Genomic DNA, 27,424 nt, shown 5'->3' with positions numbered 1-27,424 from the left:
GCATACATTCACTTACTTATCAGAACAAGTGCTTCTTGTGCTGATGAATGAGCATATCTCCTCTTTATTTATCGTGATGAAGATCAAACCTTAGAAAGCTTTCTCCTTTCCATTGGAATCCCTAAATCTTGACACAATTAAATTATTCCCAGGGTTCTTCAGATAAAGTGCACTCTGGAAAACAACTTTTTAAAACCTTATTATACATTTACATTTATGTTTATTCTGAGTCTTTTTTCCTGAAGTTGCGCTGTTTATTCTCTGTGCTAGGTCCACTGGTGGGTGGGTGGGGAAATGGGGCCTTTAAAATGTTTCTATTTTCTCTATGAATGTTTTGTTCTTCTACAGGCTCTACCCTGTAAATTCGTCTCAAAATGGGTTGTGTGGATGCTTTAAAAAATATGTACAATACCTGATAAGATATTTTTTTCATTGAATTATATTCTTGAAGTTAGGAAATACCTAAATATAATCTCTAGTGTACATAGATACTGACCTAAACTTGACAAAATGGTGATAAGTAATAATATAAATATGAATAAATAGGAGGAGTAATGTCATTAATATAAAACAGAAAGAGCAGATGAATGTGTTTTTCTTTTAGTCTTTTTTTTTTTTTAATTCTCACCCGAGGACATTTTTCCATTTTTTTATTCAGATAGAGCGGGAGGGAGAGAGAGGAAGGGAGAGAGAGAGAGAGACATCGATGTGAAAGGGACACATCGAGTGGCCGCCACCCTCATGACCCAACCAGGGCCAGGGACAAACCGCAACCGAGGTACATGCCCTTAGTGGGAACCGAATCCGGGTCTCTCTGGATTGCAGGCCAACGCTCTAACCGCTGAGCCAAACTGGCCAGGGCTAGTCTTTTATGGACATTTAATTTACATTTCATGCTAGAATTTTTCTTTCAGTGAAACAATACAATAGGAAGTTATGTGTTTAAAAGTTTTATAGTTTCCTAAGATACTTAGTTTTCTCCTCTGGTTTATATTTTAATATTTTCTATCTCTAAAACAAAAGCACAAACAGAATATTTAAAAATGAGGCTTTCTTGTACTACTTCCCACAACCCTGCTTAGCAACTTGGGGTAAGATTTTTTTGAGTGCTCACTTTGTGGATTTCCACAGGTATTTTTATAAAATTTCCCGTCTTCAAGATTTTAAACTGTTACATTTTGATACAGTAATCTAAAATTTATAGCTCTACATTTGACCTCATTCCCATGTTGCATTTCATTTCCTACTACTTTGAATATTTTGCTTCCCATCACAGCATGCATCATTTTGCCCTGACCTGTTCTGTCCAGCCAAATTCAGCCATTCTTAGCTTCCTTCCCATTAACTCTTAGGATCATTATCATAGACCTAGAAATTCATTGTCTCTTTTTCCCACCCACCATATTTAATTAGTTAGTGTATAGTCTTAGTAAGTTTTTGCTTCTGCCAGTTCCATACTGTTCCCAAAAGTCTGCCTAATTCACTACTTCAGAAGTCTTTGTACCGTGGCTGGTTTGGCTCAGTTGTTGGAGTGTTGACCTATGGACCAGAGTCCCAGGTTCGGTTCAGCTAGGGTCACAATCCCAACCCCCCCCCCAAAAAAAATCTTTGCTATTCTCAAATCTTAAGTGTTTAAAATATTTTCAGTATCTTCAAATCTGTCAGATTGTTGTTAGATTAAGCTTCCTAAAGCATTGCTTTTACTCTCTCACTCTCCTGCTTAGGAACCTCCAATGGTTTCACTTTGTCTCTAGGTTGAAATTTGTAACCTTTAGCCTGATATTCAGGGTTCTCTCATGAGGTTGTCCTATTTTTACCATTTAGCCTTATCTTATACTAGTCAGTGACCAACATTCTCCCATTTCTGTCAAGATGGTCTCAACATACTGAGAACATTGCTACATTATACATCCTTTCTCATTTCACAGTATTGCATGTCTCTTCTCCTTTTTGCCCTATAATGTCTTCTTATTTCCTTTTTGCTCACCTAAAGCTTACAAACCTTTTCTAACTTACAGCTAATGTTTTGCCCTCTCTGTAAAAATTTCCTGACCAGTATAGTCTACTGTGTCTCACCCTCTTCTGAACTGTTTTGCCTTTTTGCTACTCACAAGGCACTTTCAGTTTGGTTTTTTGCACTATTACTTGTTTTTAGTTGGCTCTAAAACAAGGTCCTGTATTGCTCACTGCATTTTAAGTGTCCAGAGAGCAGGGCCCATGAATATATATATACGTATACATATACATATATATAAAATAATACACGCACACATACATTATATCTATATATCTCTATCTCTATATCTATATCACTTGCATTTCTGGGCCAAGTATAATTCTTTATAAATCTCAGATGATAAATTGGTATTTGCTCACTCATCATTTCCACAAATATTAATTGATTACACTCAAGCACTATTGATAGTTAAACAAAAGAGGCATGAGTGCTGCTTTCATGGAATTCACATTCTGTAAGAGAGAATTCTGTATCTAATTTAATAGTACCTTTTTAAATATATTTGAGGAATGTGTTTTGCTACACATTTATTTTTAACATTAAAACAGTTGTAGTAAATGTATGTAAGTTATGTGATGTGTAAACTGATGTGAGATAATTAAAAGATATGAAAATATTTTTAAAAGGAAGATCCCCTAAACTCAAAACCATTAGAACTTTTTAGTTAATATAGTAAAGCTCTCTTTCATAGGAGAATAAGATTAGAATAAAATGAAATATATTATTAGATATATTATTATTTATAGTTTTTTTCCAGTGGTTTAAACAATATCATGTATTTTATAGTATACTTCATAAAAAACAAAATTCAGCTGAGTAAATTTGAGGATCTAATTGGCTTTATTTAGCAATTCATGTTAGGCAGCTTTCCATCTACTTAAAGGAGCTCCAAAGAATTGAAGAAGAGGAAAGGTTTTTAAAGGTAGAGTGAGGGGGTTAAAGAAATCATAAACAAAAGAAAGGATTGTTTTAGGCAAGCTCAACTTCCTTTTGGGTAAGGTAGGGGGTCTATCCAGGTAAACTACCTTGCTCTAGTGATGGCCAGGAAATTCCAGACTGACTGGTTAAGAATGCATTCCTGGAAGAGGCTGAAACTGCGTTTAGGTTAGGTGAAAGTCTTGGTTTGCTTACTTGGGGTTTAGCACAGGTGACTCCATTTTGAGCCTGTTTTTTTTTTAAACAATAGGCAGGATTTTTTGAGATTTTAATAACCATAGGAAGTTAATGTTGAAAGAATGGCAAAGTATGCAGTGAAACAAAAAATTATTGTATTTGCAGATTTAATATCATAATTTACATAAATGTTATAGTTAGGAACATTATAAATGTAAATACGCCTTCTCTATTCTCAGCCCTGTAATGCCATTCTTTGTCCGGGGGGAGATGAAGAGTGATGTTTAGACTGCTGTTTAACCTATTATAACAGCTTAAAAAAATTAAATAGCGTTGATGTAAATATGAGGAGGGAAAGAGTATTTATCTCCATTAAATGGCATAAAAAGCCATGGTAAGAATAACAGGCTGGTGGGTGTGCATTAAGCAGTGAAATTCCTAAATTCAGATGCTAATTATAAGCACAAGGACAATTGCCTCCCACATACTTAACTGTTGTATATTTTCTTTCAAGTGTAATTCAGAATTCTTGGAAGTGCTGAATATGGCTTTTATATTTTCTCTTCCCCTTAACATATATATTAAAAACACACAATGAAAATAATTCTGTTGGACTATGATTTTGACAGACAGAGGTAGAATATTAAATCAAATGCTACAGAGATAATTCACATGATTGCTCTTGGATGGTCTTTATTGAGTGCCTTACCTGCTTCCCACTATTAAAAAACGAATGTGTAGTAGTAAAGTTAAAATAAAACACATTTGAGCACAATTTACTTGTACTGTACTACGGACATTCATTTAAGGCTTAGATTGTGAAAGGATATATTACTACTGGCATTGAGTATATTTCTTTAGGTTATTATGGTTATTAATACTTATTTTGGTTATGGTCTGTGCTTTGTTGTCTTAAAAGCAATACATTGCTTCTTCATGATCAATTTTGACATTTCTAAGTAAGAAAAAGAAATTTCCTCTGCTTTTTCTATAGTACCTTTCACTGATGGTTTTGTAATGTGTTCTTCGGTTGTTGAAAGGTGTATAGTACAGAAACCCTATTCTTAGAAGGTACCTGGCTTTTAAGTATAGAATAGCAGGGAAAGTGTAATAGACAAATTATTTTTAAAACTTTCATTTTAAAAATAGTAGTACACACACATGCACACACACACACAAAATACCTTTTGTAAACTTGCCACCCCCCACCCTCCGCTGTAGGTATGTTTTTTATTTAGCTTTTAGTAACTTGTGATTTAAGATCACAGTTATTAGGTGTATTTCTGCATTTTATATATTGCTCCCAGATGCTACAGTATTAGTTTTTATCACTGCATATTTTATGAAATGTCAGCCTTCTGTTGGCTGTTCACGCAGCATTGTTAGTGATCAAAGACACAACATAAAGGAGAGGAATCTAAACAGTTGGCTTATCTTTGTCCTTCACGGTGACAAAAATACTATAAAATTACTTTGTTATAAAAAGTCAAAGGCATCATCTAACATTCAATGAAAAGATAAATGCCTTTGTTTCTTAGTGAAATAAAATTTTAAAATGTTTAATGTCAACAAACCCAGTTACAAAGAGAAATAGTTTCTAATTTTGCAAAGTTTTTCTTGATAAGGAATGAGGATAATAGTCATGTGTAGTGCTGTAAAACTTTGCTAAATGACAATACTATGCCCAGGAAAAGTCATACAATTTTTGACAACACAATAGATCACTCACTTTAAACTTAATTTTGTTACTCAAAACACATAAGTGATTATTAGTTTTAATATTTGCATTGTTTAAGTTGTATATGATCTAGTTTGTTATTTTTTAGAATTGACTTACTTTGTAGTTTAAAATTTTTTTACATATACTTAAAAATCCCTTTTTCTTTAGTTTTATGATTTCAATATTAAGCCAAAAGTACAGAATGGGAAAAAATTCTCAAAACCTGAAAGAAAATCTGTAAAAATAAAAATCTTGAATGATTTTTTTTGGTCAGCTGTTATATATGCCCACCACAGCAGTTGGTTTAATCAATTTTATGTTTTGAGATGGTTTTATTAAAATGAACTGCTGCTTTCAGTAAATCATTGAGAAAGATGTTGACTTTATATATGTCTTTTTTTGAATGGAGGCAGGGCAATAATAGTTTTTCTTTGCCGCCTTGTAAGTCAGTAAAGTTGGAAACAATTCCTGACCACCATAGAAATCAGTTGTTTCTGTGTTGTTGGTATGGACATTTGGAAATAGAAGTAGAATGAGAATTTAGACTAAAAAATGATTTTGTACATGCACTTTTATGGTTATCTGCAGAAAACTGCTATTTCTAAAGAAAAATTATTGTCAGCAGGTAATAATGATTTTAGTGTCTTTTATTGTACACAGTTTCTATTTTTACAAACGAATGAAAGCTTAATTGTTTTCCTTTGGGAGAATCAGACCATTGAAAAGCAGTTTGAAAGACATAGCCATTAGATACTTATAAGTTAGGGGCCTCAACTTTTTGTCCTGAGGTTCCGGAAATCCTCACCCAAAGTGTGGTCTGTATTTCAGTAACATTGGTGTTATCTGAGAGCTGATTAGCAACCCCAATACCTATTAATCAGAATCTGCCCTTTTATCACAATTCACAGATAAGTTGTATACACATTAAAAACTGAGAAACATTACGATAGTGCTTTCCAGTCAGAATCTTTCATTTGCTCTCTCTGTGTGTTTTGATTTTGGAAAGCTAATATTGGAGTTGGTCATCAGCAGTCCAGCAGTTGGAAGAGGCAATGGAAACTCGTCAGAATTTTAGTGGACCCTGAAGTAGGCAGGTATTTAACCAAGAAGTTACAGGATTTGGGTCTTTATAATTGCCATTGGAATCAGTAGCTACTATGTATTGTATGTGGGAAGCTTCACTTGACCCTGCTAATGTTAAGAAGGTGGGTTCTTTTTATTTTTTTATTATTATTTTTTTTATCCTCACCCGAAGACATTTTTCCATTTTTTGTTCAGATAGAGCGGGAGGGAGAGAGAGGAAGAGAGAGAGAGAGAATCATTGATGTGAAGGGTCACATCGAGTGGCTGCCACCCGCACGACCAACCAGGGCTGGGGACAAACTGCAACCGAGGTACGTGCCCTTAGCGGGAATCAAACCCGGGTCTCTCTGTACCGCAGGCCGACGCTCCAACCTCTGAGCCAAACTGGCCAGGGTGGTTCTTTTTATTTTTAAGGGTCTTATCAAATTGCAGATACTCTGATGTTTTCTCCCAGGTATGGTGTAGTCAGCATTTCCAAATTATATTCAATGGTATATTTTCCCCTGAAGATACTCTGAGTGAAAAGATTCCATGGTCAAATAAGTTTGGAAAACACTGTATACTAAAAGGTCTGACAACCTGGTGTAGCTTAATTCAATTTAGTATTTTCCAAATTTACTTGACCATAGCATCTTTTTTTTTTTTTAAAGACCATTACTATCTTTTTCTTTAGCATATGCACAAACTGGCTTCTTTCCAGTTTTTAATTTTTCTTAATCAAAATAAGAGATGAAGACAACTTTTGAAATTGTCATGATGTTGTGCCACATAAAACATACTCTCCAATATTGTTATTTAAGGGCAGAAGGTATTAGTACAATCTTTTGTGCTGAAGAGGTTGAATATGGCCAACATTCTCAGGGCTAGAATTACTGAGAAAGTGTCTTTTAGAAATTAAATGTTGGATAGATCCTGCTCAGATTTGGAAGGGAATTCCTCATATTTGCCGAATGAGGAAAACCATGAACAATGGAAGAAGTTAAACATTTTAGTTTAATAAATGATTATTGACATTCGTAATACAGAATAGACTCTGTACTTGGCCTTGGGCATATAATACTGAGAAAAATACAGTTCTGTCCTCTAATTGCTTTATTGGAGCGAGTATAGTACATCCTGGTAAATGTATGAGAGTTAGAAGCAGAATATAGGTTTTTCTCTGGAGATTCGTAAAAAAATAAAGGTGGCCAGAGTATTATATGCTGGAGAGCCAGAAACAGGATGCAACTGTAATGATAGGGGCCTGCAATTAGGGAAGGAAACATAGGAAAGACAATTTCAAAGCTAGAGGAATTCACTTTGGGTAGTAAACACACAAAACAATGTACAGGTGATGTATTATAGAATTTTATACTTGAAACCTATATAATTGTATCAACCAATGTCACCCCAATAAATTCAATAAAATTTTAAAAAAGGTAAGCCTGGGAAGACCAAACAACCTTGGAAATCCTAGAGCTAAAGGTGTGGGTAAATCTATTAACTGAAATGTGTTATATAGTGACAATTAAAACCAATGCTAGATCCTGGAATAAGGAATAAGACAAGCTGGGCTCGCTTCCTGATTACATCTCATCATGAGGCCTCACTCTTCAATTGTAACAAGGGAATAATATGGTAGAAGAATTAGTCAAAACACACACACGCATGCACGCATGAAAAACCAACCAACTAAAAGCTGGCCGGTGTGGCTCAGTGGTTGAGTATTGACCCATGCACTAAGAGGTCGCAGGTTTAATTCCCTGTCAGGGCACATGCCCAGGTTGTGGGCCCAATCTCCGGTGGGGGGCCATGCAGGAGGCAGCCCGTTGGTGTTCTCTCTCATCAATGTTTTTATCTCTCTCTCCCTCTCCCTTCCTCTCTCTAAAAATCAATAAAGAAAAAAAAATTAAAGAAAGAAAGAAAGACCAACTAGGAATAATTTCAAATTTATGGAAGAGTTGTAAGAGGAAGAGCTCTTTCCTCAGTTCTCTTGTTAACATTTTATCCCCTTTGTTTTATCATTTGGACACTACTTCCCCTTCCTCCCTCAACACACACACACACACACATTTTATTTTCAGAACCATTTGAACAGAGATTGCATTTATTTCTAAAAGTACATCAGTGTATGTTTCTTAAGAATAGGGGTATTCTCTCCGAAAACTATAGTACAGTGTTCAGTTTCAGTAAATTTAACATTTGATATAATACTTCTATCTAATCTGTCATCGATATTCCAAATTTGTAGATGAACCAGTACTATTCTTTATAGCATTTTCCCCCTTCAGTAAGAATCTAGTCTGGGATCAGGTATTACATTTAGTTGTCATATCTCTTTAGCCTTCTTTAATTTATGACATTGACATTTTTGAATAATACAGTCCTCCATTTGTCTGTCCATAATTCCACATTTGAAATTGTTTGCTGTTTCTTCATGATTAGATCCAGGTTATGTATTGTAACCAGGAATACTACATGAATGATGTTTTGCCCTTCTCAGGATATCACATCTGGAGTCACATTGGTGGTGGTAATTTTGATCATTCGGTCTGTGTGTTGCCAGATTTCTCCATTGTCATGTTACAATTTTATTTTCTCTTGCAACTCATAAGCAGTCAGCGGGGGAAACACTTTAAGATCATGCAAATATCCTGCACGTCATCCAACTCCCCACCTAGGTTTAGCATCTATTGATGGCCTTGTGCAGTTTTTCCACAGTGGTTGCAAATGCTGATTTTCCTATTCCAGCCTTTCTCTCAGTCAACATCACTATTCTGTAAGCAAAAACCTTTCTCATTGACTTCATTGACTGATTTACTTACTTATTCATTCAGTCATTTATCATTGGTATGAGCTTATGGATATCTGTTCTTTTCAATGGTTTATATTTCATTACTATACTTTTTTGGTGCCCAAATTGTCCAGATTTGATTAATAGCAGTACATGGCATTGTCCCATCACATTTTTTAGTGCTTTATTTTTTTCTGGCAAAGCATGTTGTCCCAGGCTTACCTTTGATCTATGTCTCAGCTCTGGACAGCCATTTCTCTGAAGGGTTCTGATTGGTTATAGCAGGGGAATAGTATTAGAGATTAAGATCTGGGCACTAGTGTGCCAGTTGCTATTGGACTATGCTCATCACTATCAGATCTTTGCTTATAGGCCCTTTTAGAGGACAGAGCCAGGAAATATAGGCATGTGCTTGTGCGCGCGCGCACACACACACACACACACACACATACAAATATATGCGTACTGGTAAACTTATTTATCCACATTTTAGTAATTATTATTTCACACCAGTATCTTATTCTAATCCATCCTCACAGGGTTCTCTTGTCTTCTACCTTTCCATATTTATGTGTCCTTTTCACAGTGAGAGAACATTGGTTTTCAACAGTATCAACACATCATCATTATTATTATTATTATTTTTATCCTCATTCGAGGACATTTTTCCATTTTTTGTACAGACAGAGTGGGAGGGAGAGAGAGGAAGAGAGAGAGAGGGAAACATCGATGTGAAGGGACACATTGAGTGGCTGCCACCCGCACGACCAACCAGGGCCGGGGACAAACTGCAACCGAGGTACGTGCCCTTAGCGGGAACCAAACCGGGGTCTCTCTGTACCGCAGGCTGACGCTCCAACCGCTGAGCCAAACTGGCCAGGGCAACACATTTTTTTTGCATCTCAATAGTACATGTGAAATAGTTTCAGAATTGATTCATGATACCACTACAACAAAAAAGTCTACCAAAAAGAGTTTAAGATTTGTTCCAATGTCTTCCTCCTCACTCTACTCGATTCTGTGAGTATATATAATCAAATGCTGTGCTTATAATTACTTGGATTGCTTCTTTCTTTTTAATCCTTCAAGTGTAGATATATGTATTAATTTGAAATACAGTTGAATTTCGCTCATTTTAGTTTTTTTCAGCTTCTGTATTTTCCTCCTTTTTCATATCCTTGTTGATTTAATTTTCTAATATGTAGAAAAGGACATTTACTTTTCCAGAAACTAACGTTGTATGAAAAGGCATATACTCAGAAAAGTGTCCCTCTGTCTCCCTCATTCCTCCCCATACTTTATAGGTAACCAATTTTATTGTTTTAGAGTTCATCCTGTTATAAAGATAATCAGATAAATTTTCTTCCCCTTTCTTAGGAAAGGTAGCATGCTGTATATGTTCTTTTGCAATTTGCTTTTTGTTTGTTTGTTTGCTTATCAGTGTCTCTTGGAAAGCACTCTATATCAGTTTATAGAGTTCTTTCTCATTCATCTTTACCGATGCTTACTACTTTATTGTGTGTATGTGTCATAGTTTATCAACCAGTCTCTTATGCTTGGGCATTTAAATACTTTCCAATATTTTGCAATCGCGAATAAGCCTGCGATATATAACCTCGTGTATATGTATTTTCATATTATTACAGGTTTATCTTTAGGGTAGATTCCTGGAAGTGGGATTGCTGGATAAGAGGGTAAATGCTTATGTAGTTTTATTAGATATTGCTCAGTTTCCTGGCATGGGGTTGTATCATTTTGCATTTCTGCTAGTAATGTATGGGAGTGCCTGTTTCCCCATAGCCTTGCTAACAATATACTATGAAACTTTTAAATTTTTTCTAATAGATGAGAAATGATATCTCACTGTACATTTAATTTGCATTCATTTTATTATAAGAGGAGCTTAATGTCTTTTTATGTTTAAGAGACACTTTCTGTAGGATATTTGATCCTTTTCCCCTTCAGTTTTGAAAGTTCTTCTTAGTGATATTAGCCATTTATCATTTATATGTATTGCAAATATTTTCTCCCAGTTTATCATCTCTCTTTTGATTTTGTGTAAGGTGTTTTTGTCATGTAAAAGTTTGTTATTTGGATTTTGGTTCCAGATAGAAAGTATTTTATAAATTTTCAAGTTATGGGAGGAATTCAGTGATTTTATTTTATTTTATTTTATTATTATTATTTTTTTATCCTCACCCAAGGATATTTTTCCATTTTTTTGTACAGATAGAATGGGAGGGAGAGAGAGGAAGGGAGAGAGAGTGAGAAACATCGACATGAAGGGACACATCGAGTGGCTGCCACCCGCACGACCAACCAGGGCTGGGGACAAACTACAACCGAAGTACGTGCCCTTAGCGGGAACCGAACCCGGGTCTCTCCGGACCGCAGGCCAATGCTCTAACCGCTGAGCCAAACTGGCCAGGGCTATTTTTTAGTACTTGTATAGTTTCATGTTTTACATTTAAATTTCTGACCCATTTGAAGTTTGTTTGTGTATGATGTGAGAAACACACCAGATTTGATCTTTTTTTCCTTCCCAAATATCTGTTTATTTGTTAAAAAGACCATCTTGTACTAGTGTCTTTGTGATATCACTTTATATAACTGAATCTATTTCTGGAATTTCTTTTCCATTTCATTGATCTGTCTATTCATGCAGTAATACCACACACTGTTTTAATTATAGTGGCTTTGTAGTTTGTTTTAATGTCCATAGTATTGTTCAGTGAGGTTTCCACTCTCATATCTATTTCTTCTCATCTTTTCCCAAACTGTTATTTTTCACTTGAACTTCAGTATCAAATTGTCTACCTCCACAGAAAAGCTCATAAAATTTTTTAAAAATATTTTTTCTTGCCCTGGCTGGTTTGGCTCAGCGGTTAGAGTGTTGGCCCGCGTACCAGAGAGTCCCGGGTTTGGTTCCCACTAAAGGCACATACCTCAGTTGCAGTTTGTCCTCGGCCCCGATTGGGGTCGTGTGGGTGGCAGCCAGTTGATGTGTCTCTCTCACATTGATGTCTCTCTCTCTCTCTTCCTCCCTTTCTTCCTCCTGCTCTATCTAAAGATAAATGCAAAAATGTTCTCAGGGCGAGGATAAAAAAAATTTATTTCTATATTGATTTTTAGAGAGAGAGAAAGGGAGAGGAAGAGAGATATAGAAACATCGATGAGAGAGAACATCGATTGGCTGCATCCTGCATGCCCCCCATTGGGGATTGGACCCACAACCTGGGCATGTGCCCTGACTGGGAATTGAACTGGGATGACCTCTAGGTGCATGGGTTGACGTTCAACCAGTGGCCAGTTTCATTAATGTTTTTATTGGGCTCAAATTACATTTGTAAATTTATGGTTTATTGATATTACGATGTCTTAACCTAGGACGAGGAATTTTTTACAAAAATCATTCAAGCCTACTTTTGTGTCTTTGAAGAATGTTTATTTTTCTTCATGTAGGTTTTGAATATTTCTGTTTATTCCAAAGTATTTACTTTTTTGTTACTATTTCATCCATTATATATGTATTCTACCTGGGTTTGTGTACGTGAATGCTACTGATTTTCATATGTTCATTTATGTCTTGCTACCTTGTTGGATTCTTTCACTTCTTGAGTTTTGGCATTGATTTCCTAGGATTTTTCAGGTATTCCATCAGGTCATCTGCAGATAGTTTTATTACTTCTTTTCTAGTTCTTCTGCCCACAGTTTTTTCTCTAATAATTTTGTTTTTTTCTTTTTCAATTTTTATGTTTTACATTTCTTATAGCTTTCTCTATATTGATTTCATCGACTAATATGTCCAGTAAAAAGTGGTAGAGGGCATAGTGGGTATTCTTACCTTATTCCTGACATTAGTAGGAATGAGTAATTGTGAGCTATCAATGGGAGAAAAGATAGAAATGAGTGAGATAATGCACTATTTTAGGTGCTTTAGAGACATTATGGTGTTATCATATATAATTCTCTATCATACTTCTTTTCCTTTTCATAGTCAAACTTTTTGAAGGAGTTCTTGCTACCTGTCATCTTTTCACCTTCATTTTCTTACCTCCCACTCTAATTCCTCAAGTAGCAACACCCCCTTTTCTTCTTTGTCAAAACTAAGGCCATCATTGAGACCTCTGTGTTATTAAATCTGATGTACTTTTTTTTTCTATCTTTCTCATACTTTTATTTTTATTTTTAATTTAATTTTGTTACAGTTGTTTCTCCTTTTTCCTCCACCCTCCCCGCCCTGTCCCCAGCTTTGTTGTCCATGTCCATTGTTCATGCATACGATCTTTCTTTCTCATACTTTTATATTTTTCTTCTCAGTATCATTCAACATTGCAGACCATGCCTTAGCTTCTAAAAAAAAAGCACAGTCTTCTGGTTGTTCTTTTTCGGTCTTCCAGTTCTTCTCTACTTGTCTTCTAACAGCATGTTTTAGGCTTTTAATATATTTCTTTTCTGTCTACTTTTTGAACTCTATTTATATTAGCTTTCTAAGCAAACCTGTGGCTTAAATTATCATCTATATTGTAGTTATTCTGAGAGTAACAACTCTAGTCTACACCTGTCTTTTTAGATTAAGATCTACATGTCTACCTGCATATCTGGTATCCATTTTTACTTTGAGATGTCTAAGACACTTATCAATATAAGTTCTAACCCTTCCTTGAAAATGCCTCCACTTTAAGTGACTGATATCATTATGTATTTCATTTTAATATGCTACAAATCTGAATGTCGTTCTTGATTCTTCTTTTTCACTTATCACTTTTATCCACTACATTATCAGGTTCTATTGAATGTATCTCTCCACTCCCTCCAGTTTTCTCTAGTCTAAAGGAAGTGGGACACTGTAAGCCAGAAGAAACATTGTGAGTAGAGAATAGAGATGTTTATTTGGTAGAATATATAAAGTGGAGGCATACAACTAAGTGTAGTTGTAACCTTACAGCTCCATTGTCAAGGAAATTGATTGCAAGAATAAGGAGTTTGGGTGGTCATTAGGTGCTCATAGGTAAATGAGATGATTAGATCTATTTGTACTTAGTAAGGTTGGGGGGGGGAGGAAGGTGCTGCAGATGGGAAACTAGTACGAAGTTAGCCCTTTTAGCAGCTTTGTCAAGAGGCATTAAGTGTTTATATTAGTGCATGACATTGCAGAATAAAGAGATAATTTTTTTAAAAATCCTCACCCAAGGGTATTTTTTCCATTTATCTTCAGATAGAGTGGGAGGGAAGGAGGGAGAGAGAGAGAGAAACATCAATGTGAGAGAGACACATTGATTGGCTGCCTCCTGTGTGACCCTGACCAGGGCTGGGTACTGGACCCCAACCAAGGTACATGCCCTTGACCAGAATTGAACACTAGGCTCTTTGGTTTTTGGGCATTCGCTCCAACTGCTGAGCCAAACTGGCCAGGGCCAGAGAAAAATTTGATAGATATCACAATGTTATGCAGAAAGATATAGCAACAATGTGGATCTAAAAGTATAAAAGAATTCATGAATTCTCCAAGATTTTCTTACAGAGAGATTCATGTGGAGAATTAAGTTTTGGGAAAGATAATGAGTTCTGTGTTTGATACATTGCTTATAAGGTGCTACTATGGACTATCAGGTGGAAGCATTTAGGGAATGAGTGGAGATAACGAATAGGTTTCTTCTTCAATGCTAGCTCTATCTGAGAGGATAGGACTCTCCAGAGCAGTGTTGAGAAGTAATTTGAGGCAGTATCCAACCAAATGGCAATATTTACTTTGGGTATTATGTACATGTCAGTGTAGTCTAGTTCTTCAGATTCAAGCGATGACTAGAGACATAAGGATAGAAGATTATGGTTGGAGAAATGAAATTTGAATGAGACTGCTCAACAACAAAGAAAAGATGGTAGTGGTGATGGTGATAGGATAAAATGAGAAAGGAATCAACCAAAGATAGATCTAGGAGGATTTCTACATGTTAATAAGAGGGCAGCATCAGAAAAACGGTCAGAATTGATGGATGGTTCAATTTTTGGAAAAGGTTAATAGAAACAAGGGAAAGAGAATTTTAGGAAGGAGATCCTGGTTATTAGGGCTACAGAGAAATCAGGGAGTGTAAAAAAGACTTGAGAAAGGAAATTACATTTGACCCATGGAGAGAACAATTAAAAAAGGCAGGAGTTAGGTAAAAAGGAATTTGTACTTTTGTAAAGATAATGTTGAAAAATGTCCTTTAAGAAAAATGGCTGGCCGGTTTGGCTCAGCGGTTAGAGCGTCGGCCTGTGGTCCAGAGAGACCCGGGTTTGGTTCCTGCTAAGGGCATGTACCTCGGTTGCAGTTTGTCCCCGGCTCTGGTCAGTCGTGCGGGTGGCAGCCACTCGATGTGTTCCTTCACATCGATGTTTCTCTCTCTCTCTGTCCCTCTCTCTCCCTCCCACTCTACCTGAACAAAAAAAAAAAAAAAGGGAAAAAAAAAAGCTTGCCCTGGCTGGTTTGGCTCAGCGGTTAGAGCGTCTGCCTGCGGTCCGGAGAGACCCGGGTTCGGTTCCCGCTAAGGGCATATACCTCGGTTGCAGTTTGTCCCTGGCCCTGGTTGGTCGTGCGGGTGTGTCCCTTTCACATCGATGTTTCTCTCTCTCTCTCTCTCTCTTCCTCTCTCTCCCTCCCACTCTATCTGTACAAAAAAAAAAAAATGGAAAAATGTCCTCAGGTGAGGATGAAAAAAAAAAAAAAAGAAAAATGGGAAGAGTTTTTGAAAAGTTAAACAATTTCCTGTCCAATTTTATGAAACTAAACCACCAACTTGCACCATATGAAAGGGTAAACTCAAAATGGATAAAAGACTTATATGTAAGTTGTAAAATCATAAAAGTCATAGAATAAAAGACATAAGCAATAAAATCTCAGACATGTCTCATAGCAGTATTTTTGCCAGTATATCTTCTAGGGCAAGAGAAAAAAGTAAAAAAATAAACAAATGGAACTACATCAAACTAAAAAGCTTTTCACAGCAAAAGAAACCATTAACAAAATGAAAAGGGAACCTGCTGTATGGGAGAAAATATGTGCCAATGATATATCTGATAAGGGGTTAATTTCCAAAATATATAAAGAACTTACACAACTTAACACCAGGAAGAGAACAGTCCAATTAAAAAATAGGCAAAGGGCCCTGGCCGGTTTGGCTCAGCGGTTGGAGCGACGGCCTGCGGTCCAGAGAGACCCGGGTTCGGTTCCCGCTAAGGGCACGTACTTCGGTTGCAGTTTGTCCCCGGCCCTGGTTGGTCGTGCGGGTGGCAGCCACTCGATGTGCCCCTTCACATCGACGTTTCTCTCTCTCTCTCTTCCTCTCTCTCCCTCCCGCTCTATCTGAACAAAAAATGGAAAAATGTCCTCGGGTGAGGATAAAAAAAAAAAAAAATAGGCAAAGGACCCTGGCCAGCTTGGCTCAGCAGTAGAGCATTGGCCTGTGGATCAGAGAGTCACGGGTTTGATTCTGGTCAAGGGCGCGTACCTCGGTGTGGTTCGGTCCCTGGTCCTGGTTGGGGCCATGTGGGAAGCGACTAGTCGATATGTTTTTCTCACATTGATGTTTCTCTCTCTCTCTCTCTCTCTCTCTCTCTCTCTCTTTCTCCCTCCCCACTCTATCTGAAGATAAAAATGGAGGAGAGTATCTTCTGGTAAGGATTTTTAAAAAAGCCGGGGGTGGGGAGGGGCGTCAGAGGACCTGAATAGACACTTCTCCAAAGAGGACATACAGCTAGTCATTAGACATACAAAAAAATGCTCAACTTCACTAATCATCAGAGAGATGCAAATTAAAACCAAATGAGATATCACCTCACACCTGTTAGAATGACTATCCTCAAGATATCAACAGACAACAAGTGCTGGTGAAGATGTGAAGAAAAGGGAACCCTTTTGCATTGTTGGTGAGAATGCAGACTGGTGCAGCCACTGCAGAAAACAATATAGAGTTTCCTCAAAAAATTAAAAATGGAACTGCTTTTTCTTTTTCTTTTTTTTGTTAATCCTCACTTGAGAATATTTTTTCCATTGATTTCTAGAGAGACTGGAAGGGAACGGGGCGGGGAGAGAAACATTGATGTGAGAGAGACACATCAGTTGGTTGCTTCCTGCATGTGCCCTGACTAGGCCAGGAACCAAACCTGCAACCCAGGTATGTGCCCTTGACCAGGAATCAAACCTGTGACCCTTCAATGTGTGGGTTGATGCTCCATCCCCTGAGCCACACCAGCCAGGGCTGGAACTGCCTTTTGACCCAGCGATCCTACTTCTGGGAATATATCCTAAGAATCCTGAAACTAATTTTAAAGGATATATGCACTCTTATGTTTATTGCAGCATTATTTACAGTAGCCACCAAGATCTGGAAATAGTCCAAGTGCCCAGCAATAGATGAATGGATAAAAAAAAACCTGTGATACATTTACACAATGGAATACTACGTGACTGTAAAAAAATAAAAAATAAGAGATCATCTTACCTTTTGCGACAGCAATGGATGGACCCGGAGAATGTTATGCTAAGTGAAATAAGCCAGTCAGAGAAAGACAAACACTGTATGATCTCACTTATATGTGGGATCTAATGAACAAAATAAGCTGATGAACAAAATAGAAACAGAGGCATGGATACATGGAACAGACTGAGAGCAGCTGTTAGAGGGGAAAAGGAAGGTGGGACTGGATGAAAGAAGGTGAAAGGATTAGTCATAAAACATATATACATAACACAGACACAGACAACAGTGTGGTGATAGCCAGAGGGAAAGGGGCATGATGGTAGGTGGAGGTGGGCATAGGGGGGAAAAATGGGGATAGAAAGAGACTTTTCTTGGGGCAGTGGGTGTACAATGCAGGGTGCAGGTGATGTTTTATTGAGTTGTACACTTGAAACCTATATGGTTTTGTGAAGCAATGTCACCCCAATAAATTCAACTTAAAAAAAAAAAAAAAAGCCTGGCTGGTGTGGCTCAGGGGTTGAGCACTGACCCATGCACCAAGAGGTTGCTGGTTCGATTCCTGCTCAGGGCATATGCCCAGGTTGCGGGCAGGATCCCCAGTGGGGGTCATTCAGGAGGTGGATGGTTGATGTTCTCTCTCATCGATGTTTCTGTCTCTCTCTCCCTCTCCCTTCCTCTCTCTCTAAAAAAAAAAAAAAACCAATAAAGAAAAAAATATTTTAAAAAAAGAAAGAAACCAAACCTGCTGATACCTTAGTCTTAGACTTCTAACTGCTGGAACTGTAAGAAAAAAAAATGCTGTTGTTTAAGCCAAACATAACAAAATAAAAACAAGTTAAAAATAGACAACTAATACTAATCTTTAGCTGGATTTTGAAAAGGTTTGGAAAATGTGAAATAAGTAAGTGATAATTTAAAAAAGCCATCATGGATTAGAAACCAAATTAGAGATAGGAAATGAAAAGTATGACTAGCTAGGCCATTTTAAATGGAGTGATATATATAAACAGTGGGAGCTCTTTGGAAGCATGTAGTAAAACATTCCAGATTTTTGCTGGATACTTAGGTCTAGGATGCAAAATGCTGGTAAAGCAAATGGTAAGGAGTAAGTGCAGGAATACTGCTGAAGGCTGCAGGGCTGTCCAGGGACCTGGCAAAGTGCTCTTATTTTTGGCAGTTGCAAAGTGATACTTGAAGTAAATTGGGCGATGTTTTACTAAGAATAATGAGTTGTGACTGGCTTATTCTCATATAGCAAAGAAATTATAGGATCTATTGGAGACATTTTAGAGTATATGGAGAGATACTGGCCCACTCTGAGGATCTGGCCCCAGAAGGGCAACAAAAAGGATATTTTAATTACAGAAACAATTTGTATAAGAATGGAATGCAATGAAAGTGCAACAGATCTGCAGAGGGGAGCACATCAGCCCATTGTTACCAAACCTTAGTACATAATAAATGTGTGGTTCTGGTTGGTGACTCTTAGTGAAGACTGAATCCAATTGTAGAAGACAAAAAAAAAAAAAAAGGAAAAAGATAGCCATGGATCAGGGAACGTAGACATATTAAGTCAAAATCAGAAACCTTATTTTTGTATGGATGCAGCAAACTTTCTGAATTCTCTTATTAAATCAACTAAAGTATGTATAGTTCCTTTTGGATATCTTAAGTTGACTATCGTATCTGAAAATAATGACTTTGTTTCTTCTCTTTTTTACACCTTTTACTCTATTTTATTTCTATCATGTTTGTTCTCTCTTTTTTTTTACTTTTTATACATTTTATTTTTATCTTACAATACTGTCTTGAAGTTTTAGTATAATCTCAAGTAAAAGTGATAGTAAGCATCTATGTCTTACTCTTTTTTAAAGGGAAATGCTTCTGATGTGTCTTCATTATGTGTTATATTCATAGATTTTTGGAAAGATTCATTTAATTCACTTCAACACTTTAAGGTAGCTTTCTTGTTTTAATAGTTAGTTTTTTAATAGTTAAAAAAATAACCTAAAAAAATCATAAATGGTGTAGAATGTTATCAAAATATTTTTTTCTGAATCTAATGAAATGACATGATAGTTGTCCCCTAATGGGTTGCATAATATGCAGTATTTTAATAACATAAAACCTTCAGTAAACATAAACAGAAAGTTTATTAGTCTGTTTTCCAAGAAATGAGCAGTCATTTTTCTCCTTGATTACTCTAAGTCCTGTTCTGAATTCTATAGGCTGTGGTACTGATTGCAGCTTTTTAGAAGTCAGCAGGAATGAAATGGGACTTGAGCGGGTCAGCTGTGAATTTGCGAATGTACTCTAGATTTTAAAATTTTCCTTTAAGCTCAACCTTGGTTTCTTTTCCTTCATAATCTCTGAAAACTACAGGTTTCAGATATGAAAAAGAAAACTTTTATAGTTACATGCACGTACATTAAATTGTTAATTAAAACAAGTGCAGAAAAATAAATAATGTGGATTCAAATTTATATAGAGTTCCAAGTAAAAACATATGTCATGTTTGAGGGAGGCTGCAAGGCACAATAGCTCAATATGTAAAATTTTAAATGGGTTAAATCTGTATTCTATTTTTATTCACTACAATATGTGGAATTTTTTTATGGTACACACTAGATGTTATTGAGAAAATATTTTAAATTGTAGTTTGTATTAATGGATTGTAATTACCTCAGTCTAATGATAATCTTTTAACTTCTTGCAAATAATGAAGGTTTAAAAAATTATTACTTTAATAAATAATTACCTGACTTTTTAGATTGCTTCTTTTCTCTGAGATATTACCTATATATTACTTCCCAAAAAGATGTTCTGGAAAATGCCTGATTTAATTTTAATAGAGATAGCAGCTCTTACATGGTTAATCATTCTCTTCAGTAAAATTGAATTAACTGTTGGAGGTGGATTTGATTAAGCTATTTCTTTTTAGTTTTTCCCTCTTTCTTATTCTGCAGCATAGTCAGAGTAGGGATTAGCTGTTTTATCTGATGCTATTGGTATGTATTAAGATTTTGGGGGCAGTGTTATGATTGACTAGTTTTGGGTTATTTTTGGTTGTTGTGTTTGTTCAGTATAGAAATGATCTGTTTGTCAAAGTGTATGTTTTGATTTTTAACAAAAAGATTTAAAAAATGTCTGAGCTGAACCTTATAAAAGTTTTCTACTATAAAGTGCTATATTTGACTTTTCTCTTGTGAAGAATAATCTGTCATATTTAATTATATTAAATTAAACATTTCTTGTACAAATTGTTTTTATTTCAGTTGTATATGCCTGAAATTGTTATATAAAAATTTCCATATAAATTAATAATTACTAATCATACTTTTCCTTATTACTTTGCTTTAACATTAATTGTATTATTATGTTTAATATATCATAGTTATAAAGATTTGAGTAAAATAATAGAATAAAAATTGTTGATGAAAATTATACTTACCCTTATAGGGAATGGGCAGGAAGGAGGGCAGTAGGGTAGTAATGGGTAAAAGACTTATTTTTCTTGTGTCCAGCGGTTCTCAACCTTTTTCATCTCATGGCACACATAAACCAATTATTACAATTCTGCAGCACACCAAAAAATATATGATAGTTTTGCTGATCTGACAAAAACAAAATAGGTATAATTTTGGTTCACTCACAACTGATGACTGTGGTTGTGTTGGCTGTTGTCGTTTTTTTGTTTCACAATCTAAGGAGAAAAGAGGTCAGTGTTCCTGACTGCATAGTTAGGTATTGCATCTTTTAAAAATTATTGTGGCGGACAAGTGTGCCTGCTGTGGCACACGGGTTGAAAATCGCTGTTCTAGACTATCACATTTTAGAAGAGGGACTAGCAAGATAAATGTGCTTAGAACTATAGAGCAGGCTTGTGTGATTTATCATTTTTTTCAGAGTATAATATAGTAGTCAACAATAACTTGGTGAATGATCTTTACCTTTGTGAGAAAAAGTCTATTGAGTATCATAAAAACATCTATTATTACACATAACAAATATAATTTCTGTTTTGTATTATAGGATGTTAACAAAGCCCCCTCTCCTTTAAAAATATATATGTTTATTGACTTCAGAGAGAAGAAGGGAGAAGGAATGTGAGAGAGAGATATAGAAACATTAATGAGAGAGAGAAGCATTGATCTGCTGCCTTCTCTACATGCCTACTGGGGATCGAGCCCACAACCCAGGCATGTGCCCTGACCGGGAATCAAACAGGTGACCTCCTGGTGAATGGGATGACACTCAACCAACTGTGCTATATTGGCCAGGCACAAAGTCCCTTTTTTTCCTTAACTCAGAGTAACCTCACAAGACTTGTCTGTTGCAGTTGAGCACATTAATATATACATGTTAATATTTACTGTTATACCTCCCCAAAATAAAGCACACTTTCCTGATCTTTAATCACAGAAGTTAAAAAAATGAACCCTCACATATGAGGAACTTTGTTTTCCTACATGATCAAATTTTCCAGTTACTAAAAGACTATGTTGTTGTTGTTTTTTCCTTTTAAAAACACTTGGTCCTGTTTTCTATGCCCAAACAAACTCTTCTGAACATAATTTAACATTTGTGAGATGATTAAAATGGTACTTTAAGTTCTAAAAATCAGCAGAGTTGAGCAGAATTCTAGTTGCTAAAAATGCTAGGTAAACTAGACAATTTTAATACGTGTAGTTCAGTGCATTACTTATAATTGAGTTCAAAATATCAAGGTAATGAGTCACTCATTCATGCAAAGACACCCTGACATTGTTAATTGTGTGAAGCTGGGAAGGCCAGTCCATTAGGAAGTGCAGCTCCACCGCTTTGCGAAGAGTTTTTGATCCAATAAGAGGTTTTTGTTTAAGAAGCAAGATTATCCCAGAACACAGCTTTACCAATCTAAAGAGGGTTTTTTCTGGGCATGTGGAAGCCTGAGACTAAGTTGAACTTAAAATATCATGGCCGTTAGCAAATTAATAGAAAAATGTTATGTGAAGTGGTTTCTAGGCATCGAATCTTGGTTAAATAATGCTCATTATAGACTAAAGCCATCAAAGGTCAAAAAAGAATAATCACAGTCAAAAGAAAATACACCACAATGGTTTGATTTTGAATTTAGTTATTTTTTAAATTCTCATACTTGAGAATTAAAATGATTTACCAATCACATATACCACGTGAGCTTTGTTTTCTGGTCAACATTGTTCCTTTGTTGTAAGAGGTAGAAGTGGTGGCTTAGTCGGAAACTTAGGGCCCCATTTGAAACATGTTTTGACTGAGGAACTCTGTTAGGTGTTAAAATCTAGTTCTTCGGAAAGTGACAAGTTCTTTGTAGGGAAAAGCCTGGAATTGCCTTCAGGAAGTACTTTATGAAGCTCTTTGGAATTCTTTCCCATTGATTGTATGAACTTTGCAAATGAGGTCAGAGGTAGGCTACAGGTCTGAATTTTCTAGTTTTGCTCTTAATTATTCTTAATAGGGTAATTTTATAATTGGAGATTTCTTCTGGAATTTATATTCATTGCACATCTATACAAATGAGGTGTAGGACATATTTTGGCTTTGTCTGGCCAACTTGCATGGTGGCTTTAGGAATATTTGAGAAGAAATGCCATTAAGAAGGTCTAATTCTCAACTGTGTGTGTATATATTTATGGTCTGTCAAGGATAATATATTGAAAACTATCTAGGAATTAGTCATTCAGAAATTTTCATCTTTAATGTCTATCATACCGACTGAAGTACAGAGCTTGGCTAAGTATATTATCAGAGAGAGCTTTTTTGTAATACTGAATACAAGATATAATGTATTTCAGAATGAAAATTAGTGAAGAAAAAATCAATGTCTGAGCTCCATGAATCACAGATTTCAATGTTATGAGCCCATGGTTCATGGTTAAAGGGGACATAAACTTCAATTTGGATGGTAGGTTTCCAGGGTACTCCAGTGAGATGGAGATAAAGAAATCACTTTCATTTACCACGTGATTTTGACTTACATTACTCATAGGTATACTCGAAGACATTGTGATACTGTATAAAGAATATAGCTTGTGAAGTGTCACATATCTGAGTTTAAATACCAGTGATTAACTGTGTGACATTAAATATTTTAAAAATACCTATGTTTCTTCATCTGTTGCAAATGGGAATAATGATGACAATAAGACTTTTTCTAGAGCTCTTACTGGGAAGTAAATAAAATGATATTTTCTAAAAATCACAAAGACAAGTCTTACTTTTAGGACCCCCCCCCCCCCCCCCGCCATTGCCAACCTAAGTATCATGGGCTGAGAAAGTGATATCACTAGGCATTGCTCAGAAGGGAAGTTGTAAGTTTAAAAGTACATTTTACACATTGGTAGTCTTTAGATGAGGACACTTCTGAATGTCTTCAATGAATGAAATATAGTATTTCAATGAGTATTTAGGCCATCGTTTAAAAAGCAGCAACAATTATAGATTAGGTAACCTAGATTTTAGAGCTTTTTAATCCTTCCACAAATACTACTCTGGAAGATGGCCTAGTGTTCACTCAGCGTATGCAATGAGTGGTTCAGTACAGAGGACTGGGAAGGATGTACTACTGAGTAGGGTTACCAGTCTTTTTAAAGGCTTTAGTAGCCTTACTGAAATTTGTCCTAATAGGAACATAGTAGTTAAACAAGCATTTTACTGTTACCTCTTCCTTCTGTAGAGTTGGATGAGAGAAGTAACTGTAAGATAAATGCAAAAGACTTCGAGGGTTGCCCTGGCCGGTTTGGCTCAGCGGTTAGAGTGTCAGCCTGCGGTCCAGAGAGACCTGGGTTCGGTTCCCGCTAAGGGCACGTACCTCGGTTGCAGTTTGTCCTTGTCCCTGGTCAGTCATGCGGGTGGCAGCCACTCGATGTGTTCCTTTCATGTCGATGTTTCTCTCTCTCTCTCTCTCTCTCTGTTCCTCTCTCTCCCTCCCACTCTACCTGAACAAAAAATGGAAAAATGTCCTCGGGTGAGGATAAAAAAAAAAAAAAAAAAAAAGACTTCGAGTGTTCTTTTTATTTTTATTTAACTTGTATTTGATTAGAGAGAAAGGAAGAAACATCGACTCATTGTTTTACTTATACATTCATTCATTGGTTGACTCTTGTATGTACCCTGATGGGAGATTGAACCCGTAACCTTGGTGTATCAGGATGACACTTCAACCAATTGAGCTGTCCAGCCAGGGCTGAGGATCATTTCTTAAAAAAATGACTTTGGGATATGGCCGGTTTGGCTCAGCAGTTAGAGTGTTGGCCTGCGGTCCAGAGAGACTTGGGTTCGGTGTCCGCTAAGGGCATGTGCCTTGGTTGCAGTTTGTCCCGGGCCTGGTTGGGTTGTGCGGGTGGCAACCACTCTGTGTGTCCCTTTCACATCGATGTTTCTCTCTCTCCCCCCCCCCCCCCCCACACTCTATCGGAACAAAAAATGGAAAAATGTCCTCGGGTGAGGATTAAAAAAGAAAAGACTGAATTTGGGTGTATTTTTCTTTTGTTTTTAATGTCTTAAGAATCAGGCACCTTATTTGGGCTTCTGACTTTAGAGAGTAATTACCAGTTGTCTCAGAGCTCTTGTTGAATTTTATTATCCAAAATTTTAAAAAAAACATTAGTTTTGAAAAATAATCTAATAACCCATTTTGGATATAAAACTAAAAGTTTTGGTAATAAAACAAAGTTTTTATTATAAACCCAAAAGTTTTTATATACTATATCATATTTATGACTTTTTTTTAATCATATGACCAAATTTATAATCTTGTAACCTCATAGAACAGTTTTCTCATGAGACTTTGAATACACCTAGTTTTATATATTTTGTTGTAGTATGAAATCAGAGTAATAATTTTGCTTGGAATCTTTAAATATTTTATTTTATTATTATTATTTTTAATTTTTTTTTTTACAGATGTTTCTCCTTTTTTACCCCATTGGCACCCACCTCCCCATCTCCCCGCCCCATCCCCAGCTTTGTTGTCCATGTCCATTGGTTATGCATACATGCATGTAAGTTCTGTGGTTTATCTCTTTCCACTCCCCACCCCCTCTTCTGAGGGATGTCAGTCTGTGCCCTACTTCCATGTTTCAGGGTCTACCGTATTCCTCAGACTGTTATGTTCATTATATTCCGTATATATGTGAGATCATGTGGTATTTGTCTTTTTCTCCTTGCCTTATTTCACTTAGGATAATGCTTTCCAGGTCCCTCCATGTCGTCTCAAAGGATAAGAGATCTTTCTTTCTTACAGCTGCATAGTACTCCATTGTGTATATGTACCACTGCTTTTTTATCCATTTGTCTACTGATAGACATTTGGGCTGTTTCCAGATCTTAGCTATTGTAAATAGTGCTGCTATGAACACGGGGGTACATATATTCTTCCTGATTGGTGTTTCAGACTTCTTAGGGTATATTCCTAGAAGTGGGATCACTGGGTCAAATGGAAGTTCAATTTTTAATTTTTTGAGGTAACACCATATTGTTTTCCATAGTGGCTGTACCAGTGTGCATTCCCACCAACAGTGTATAGAGTCCCCTTTTCTCCACACCCTCGCCAACACTTGTTGTTTGATGATTTGTTGATGGCGGCCATTCTGACGGTTGTGAGGTGATACCTCATTGTTTTTTACTTTGTTATCTCTCTGATGATTAGTGATGTTGAACATTTCTTTCTATGTCTCTTGGCCATTTGTATGTCCTGTTTGGAAAGGTGTCTATTCAGCTCCTCTGCCCATTTTTTAATTGGGTTCTTTGTCTTCCTTTTGTTGAGTTGTATGAGCACTCTATTGGAAATTAACCCCTTATCTGATACATTATTGGCAACGATGTTCTCCCATACAGTGGGTTGCCTTTCCATTTTGATGATTGTTTCTTTTGCAGTACAGAAGCTTTTTAGTTTGTTGTAGTCCCATGTGTTCATTTTCTTCTTTGTTTCTGTTGCCTTAGGTGATGTATCAGTGAACATTCTGCTGCGTATGATGTCCAAAATTTTGATGCCTACATTTTCTTCTAGACTTTTTATGGATTCACGGGTCACATTTAAGTCTTTTATCCATTTTGAGTTTATTTTTGTGTATGGTATAAGTTGATGGTCTAGTTTCATTTTTTTGCATGTAGCTGTCCAATTTTCCCAACACCATTTATTAAAGAGGCTGTCTTTACTCCACTGTATGCTCTTGCCACCTTTGTCAAATATTAATTTAGCATATTGTCTTGGGTCTATTTCTGGGTTCTCAGTTCTGTTCCACTGGTCTACATACCTGTTCTTGTGCCAGTACCAGGCTGTTTTGATTACAGTCGCTTTGTAGTATAACCTGATATCTGGTATTGTGATCCCACCTACTTTGTCCTTCTCTTTCAAAATTGCTGTGGCTATTCGGGGACTTTTTTGGTTCCATATGAACTTTTGAAGTATTTGTACTAGTTCTGTCAAATATGTTGTTGGTATTTTGATGAGGATTGCATTGAATCTATAGATTGCTTTGGGTAGTATGGACATTTTAATGATGTTAATTAATTCTTCCAATCCATGAACAAGGTATGTGCTTCCACTTTTTTTTTCATCCTCACCTGAGGACATTTTTCCATTTTTTGTACAGATAGAGTGGGAGGGAGAGAGAGGAAGAGAGAGAGAGGGAAACATCGATGTGAGAGGGACACATCGAGTGGCTGCCACCCGCACGACCAACCAGGGCCGGGGACAAACTGCAACTGAGGTACATGCCCTTAGCGGGAACCGAACCTGGGTCTCTCCAGACCACTGGTGGACACTCCAACCGCTGAACCAAACCGGCCAGGGCTGCTTCCACTTTTTTTATATCTTCCTCTATTTCTTTTTTCAATGTCCTGTAGTTTTCTGCAAATAGGTTCTTTACTTTTTTTGGTTAAGTTTATTCCTAGGTATCTTAATTTTTTTGCCGCGATGGTAAATGGGATTGTTTTTTCAGTTTCTCTTTCTGTGAGTTCATCATTGGTGTATATGAATGCCGTCGATTTCTTGACATTAATTTTGTATCCTGCTACTTTGCCAAATTCATTTATTAAGTCTAGTAGATTTTTGATGGAGTCTTTAGGGTTTTCTATGTATAAGATCATGTCGTCTGCAAATAACAACAGTTTCACTTCCTCCTTTCCAATTTGGATCCCTTTTATTTTTCCCTCATGTCTGATTGCTGTGGCTAAGACTTCCAGTACAATGTTAAATAAGAGTGGCGAAAGTAGACATCCCTGTCTTGTTCCTG

General features: G+C 36.4%; 1 protein-coding gene across 3 annotated transcripts in view; it reads left to right on the top strand.

Moving 5' to 3' along the window:
• Nucleotides 1-27,424, top strand: part of TBC1D5 (TBC1 domain family member 5) — a 504,213-nt gene that overhangs the window by 83,354 nt on the left and 393,435 nt on the right. The window contains exon 1 of one of the 3 annotated variants that reach the window (XM_036267497.1): nt 5,880-5,944. The exons of the other annotated variants lie outside the window; for them this stretch is intronic. The gene's annotated coding sequence lies outside the window, so the exon portion shown is untranslated. Of the gene's footprint in view, nt 1-5,879; nt 5,945-27,424 lie in introns of those variants that run through there. 3 annotated transcript variants of the gene reach the window in all.

Source organism: Molossus molossus, unplaced genomic scaffold, assembly GCF_014108415.1.
Source record: "Molossus molossus isolate mMolMol1 unplaced genomic scaffold, mMolMol1.p scaffold_m16_p_18, whole genome shotgun sequence".
NCBI classification, from domain to species: domain Eukaryota; kingdom Metazoa; phylum Chordata; class Mammalia; order Chiroptera; family Molossidae; genus Molossus; species Molossus molossus.
This window is presented reverse-complemented; position numbering and strand designations above follow the sequence as displayed.